We start from the raw sequence: 5,177 nt of genomic DNA, 5'->3' as shown, positions 1-5,177 counted from the left end.
CGGAGTGCACCACGCCGGAGGAGGCTGGGGGACGCGCCCAGGCTTTCCGCTCCCAGCCCACACACCCTGCCTGCGCAAGGCTGCATTTTTGTGTTGCAGGTGTCCAGACCTTACATAATCTAAGGTCCAGTAGTGATTTTCTGCCTGCTGATATAAGTGACCCCAAGGGCTCCCCCCCCCCAAATGAGTGGCACATTCCAATATCAATGCAGCACCTCCCGGAATTCTCTTTTTCTTCCTAGTGGTTTGGTCTTCTCATATTTTTGTAACAAATTTAAAACAACTTCATTGGACTGAGCTGACCTACTCTCAGTAGAGTGCGATATTAGAAGAGTCTGAAAGCATTAGTTAGGGTGTCTCTTAGATTCCTTGGGGGGGGAGGAGACATAGAAAGATCAAATACGAAAACGCCAGGAACTGCGTAATAGAGGTGTTTGGCATTGCTCTGAATGACAAAATATGCCCTAGGGGACATTGTCATCTCGTGGTTAAGCTGGGCGTAGCTTGGCTACGCCCCAGGAAGACAGGACATTGACTGCGTAGGGCAGCCTCCTCCAGGTGCCCCCAGATGGTTCTTAGAGAATGAGTTGTTTTTTGAGTTTTCTGGATGATTCAGGCAAAAACAAATCCTGTCTTCAAGTAGTTATTTAGCTACTCTTCAACAAGAAAAGTAAGGAGCAAACTGGAGTGTGGTGGTAAAGTAGAACTTCACTCAGATTATTCAGAAAATGTTTTTCTTTACTCACACATTTTTCTTTTCACCCGGTTAAACAATCGGACAGATGTGACATTTTTGTTTTAAATGTAACTTTATGGTGCAGAATTTCCCCCCTGGATATTAGCGTTATAAGAAGTATATTAATGAGCAATAGTCACTGTGAAGTTTGCACAGAAAGTTTCATTAATCAACATTTGACAAATAGTGGACTCTCTGCTGAGCATGGCACTACATTCATCATAGTGGGCAGGCTTACTCCTATAGATTGAGAAGTAATCACATTGTAATGTATTCAAGAACTGTTTATTTAAAACTGGGAGCCATAATTTGAATGCACAAGCAAAGAGCAGTCCCAAGGTGTGTGCCACCAGGTGAGAGTAGCTGCGAATTTAAAGGATCAGCATGGGAATGGACTAAAGACTAGGTCATTTGTTTGGCATTTTTGGGTTGGAAGATAACAACAGTCTTAGGCAGAAAGCTAGTGTGGAGTCTTTCGTAATAATCAACAGATGACCTTCTTCTTGCTTTTCCAATCACCAATGAAAGAGCAGATTGTCATCTCCTAGGTGTTCTTCAGAAGTTCCCATAGGTAGTTGAGTCATATTTCTTACTTTTCACTTACAAGTTTCAATATGGCAGTTAGAGAGAAGGTGGACTCTAATTCAAAATAAGCTCCACACTCTCCTTTTTTATCATGAAAAACAAAGCCCACTCAATTGTTCTATATACCCAGAAATGGCTTGATGAATCATATGGTAGTTTTGTGTTTAATCTTTTACGAAAACTCCACAATGTTTTGGTTATTAGGCAAAGGGTGTTGAAACTCTCACTGGGCCATGACCCCTCTCACTAGTTCTGCATCTGTGAACTCTCTGCCACAACTATTTAAAAAAAAAAAAGTTTTGATGCAGCAAAATAGAAAAACATTTTATTTCAACAGGGAAGAGGGAGAACTAAAGGGGAGAATTATTAAAGGATGGTGAGGTGTTGCTGTGTGCAGCAGGCCACCATCTAAAGCTGGGGCTTAGGCTGGAAGGGTGCAGCAGAGACAAACCATTGTTGATGGTGATGAGGGGCACTGTCATCCATAGCAGTTCAAGGAAAAAAGGCTGAGTGCTCACATGCCCTTTCTTTTTTTTAAAAAAAAGATTTATTTTTTATTTATTTATGCATACAAGAACTGGGGTGTATGCCAGAGGTGTGGGGCATGAGAGAATTCACCAGAGACAGAATGGGGAGCAGAATAGATAGATCTATTGAAATACACTGCTGAGGGGAGCAGCAGGCAAGTCAGGAGAAGTCTGCTGTATCATGTGGGCTGGCTTCCTGCCTGGGGATTGAACTCATGGCACTTTGCTGCAGTAGCTGGCAATAGCTTGATAGCACTGAGACTTTAACTCCTGTGCCACCAGGGAGGCCCCCATGCCCCTCCTTTTATAAGAGATTCCCCCAAAAGGCTGATCTGCTCTACCCCCTTCCCAGTAGCCCACTATTTCCCTGAATCCACTGCGATGTCAGGGGTAGAGTTTGGGTCACTGTGCTTTGCTGGTATCTTTTTTTTTTTTTTTCAATTTTTTAAAAGATTTATTTATTTATACAAGCACTGGGGTACAGGCCAGAGGCACGGGGAGGTAAGAGAATTCACCAGAGACAGACAGAGCAGGGAGCAGAACAGGCAGAAGGACCAAAGTATACTGCTGAGGGGAGCAGCGGGCAAGACAGGCGAGGTCTGCCGCGCCATGTGGGAATCTCCCTGGCTGGAATTAAACAGGCCCTGCAGAGGCTGCGGACAGCTTCACAGCCCTGTGCCACCGGGGAGGCCCTGTGCTGGTATCTTGTCAGAATTCAGAGGGTGGAGTTCAGTTCTGATTTGAGTTGCTCATCCACTAACACTGGGGTTTGTGTCCAGCCTGGGCAAAGGCCTCATAGGCCACACTGGGCCTGGGCCTGGGCCTGAGGATGCAAGACTCCTCCAACATTTTCTATAGAGGCCTCATCATGTCACATTCCCACCAATGTTCAAGAATTCCATTTTTTTCCATGTATTTGACAACACTTATTATCTATTTTTTTTTTTATAATAGCCATCCGGAAGGTGTTAGATGATGTCTGTGTGATTTTGAGTTCTTAAGATAATTAGTGAATTGAGCACTTTTTCATATATCATATCCACTGGCCACTTGTAAGAGAGAAATGTCTGTTTAAGTCCTTAGCACATATTTAAAATTAGGCTACTAGATTTTTTGCTATTGAGTTGCAGAAGTTCCTTATATATTTTGAAGACCAACTCTTCATCAGAGGTACCACTTGCAAGTATTTTCTCCCAGTTCATGGGTTTCCTTTTCATTCTGTTGTTTTGTTTGCTATGCAGGAGTTTTTTAGTTTGATGTTGCCCTACTCCTTTTCATTTTTGTTATCTGTGCCTTTAGTGTCATACCCATAAATTTATTGCAAAGACCAATGTCACATGAAGCTTTTCCCCAAATTTTCTTCTAGGAGTTTTAGATCTTAATTTTAGTCTTACTCCATTTGAGTTGATTTTTTGTGTATGGTGTAAGATAAAGTCCAATTTCATTATTTTCATATGGCTATCCAGTTTCTCAACACCTATTTTTGAAGATGCCATCCTTTTTCCATTGGGTACTCTAGTCAAAGACTAGTGAATGTATATGCTTGGGTTTATTTCTGGTTTCTTGGCCTATTTTTTGAAGTCTATTTCTTCAGAGAGAGGTCACCAACTATAAGGAATAGATGGTGAGAGCTGAACTCAAAGTTTAGTGAGTTCTTCAAGACTCATGTTTGAAAGAAGTATATAGCATATAAAATATTTACAAGTAATGCAGTTGAGTTTTGTGAATAAGTGACTATGTGGACTGTCATTTCAATTGTCTCTAGACATATTGCTCCACTGCTAAAAAGGGGATTTAATGGAATGTTGCAAATGAATTCCTAACAATTATTGCTAACAAATTGGTAAGCTATTGCTGCTGCATTTTATGAAAAAACAAAGTAAACAATCCAGTCAACAAATGGGCAGAAGAACTTAAAAGACATTTCTCCGAAGAGGAAATGCAAATGGCCAACAGGCATATGAAAAATGTTCAATATCCCTTATAATCAGGGAAATGCAAGTCAAAACCACACTGAGATACCACCTTACACCAAATGTTGGCGAGGATGTGGTGAAAAGGAACTCTCCTACATTGCTGGTGGGAGTGCAAACTGGTCCAACCACTATGGAAAACTGCCTGGAGGTTCCTCAGTCTACTAAAAATGGAGCTACCATATGAGCCGGCAATTCCACTCTTAGGGATCTACCCAAGGGACACAAAAACACTGATTCAAAAGAACACTTGTACCCCCATGTTTATTGCAGCACTATTTACAATAGGTAAAACCTGGAAACAACCCAAATGCCCAAAAATAGATGGCTGGATCAAGCAGATGTGGTATATATACACATATTATTCAGCAATCAAAAAAGATAAACTCATGCCATTTGCAGCAACATGGATGGAGCTAGAAGGAATTATGCTCAGTGAATAAGCCAGAAGGAAAAAAAAATTGGATTTTTTCACTTATAGCAGGAATATAGGGGAACCAAATAAGACATCAGTGTAAAAAAATAACGGTACAAAACACAACAAAGCAAAAACAAACAATTATAAATCAGAGACATATTGCAGGGGAGGAGATGGGAGAGGGATCAGAGGGAGGGAGGGAGGGAGGGAGGGAGGTGTACAGGGGACTGAGGTGATGGTGCACCGGTACATTAGTGGAGTAAACTCTATGGGGACTACACCTGAGGGGTTGGGGGAAGCAAATATTGTTTAAAAATGAACAATGATGTAAAAAAATGAAAAAAAAATAATTAAAAAATTAAAAAGAGTAGCATAAAAATAAATAAAAAATAAAATAGTCACTTCTACCTTGTAGCATACATGCAAGTATCCAAATCCTACACAAGTAAATGGGTGTAACTGTGTCCCAATACAACTCTATTTATGAACACTGAAATATTAATTCCATATAATTTTCTTATCATAAAACATTCTTTGTTTTTTAATTTATTTTTAATTATTTTATATATTTTTTACATCATTTTTCATTTTTGTACAGTTTGGGGAACTAAAATTCTATTATTTGTTGTAACAACTTGCTAACTAAGTCTCAGAAAAAGAATGTTGCTAAGTCTTAGAAAAAGAGTGGGGAGTTATGAATTCACAGTACAATGACTGAGGGAGGTGGCATCCGTGTAGTCTAGGGAGGTTTATAGATAGCATATGAATCATAATTGTCTTGGGCAGTTATTGGAGTTACAGAAGCCTTTTCCCCAATAATGTTGTTTTATAGATGAAGAAGCCAAGTCTGGGAGAAGGTAAATGGCTGGCTTAAGGTTTTGAAGGGCTGACCTATGCTGATGAAAATATTTCTCTCTTCCCAAATAAAGTTTGGTCTT

Source organism: Talpa occidentalis, unplaced genomic scaffold, assembly GCF_014898055.3.
Source record: "Talpa occidentalis isolate TD23 unplaced genomic scaffold, MPIMG_talOcc4v2.1, whole genome shotgun sequence".
Classification (NCBI taxonomy): domain Eukaryota; kingdom Metazoa; phylum Chordata; class Mammalia; order Eulipotyphla; family Talpidae; genus Talpa; species Talpa occidentalis.
This window is presented reverse-complemented; position numbering follows the sequence as displayed.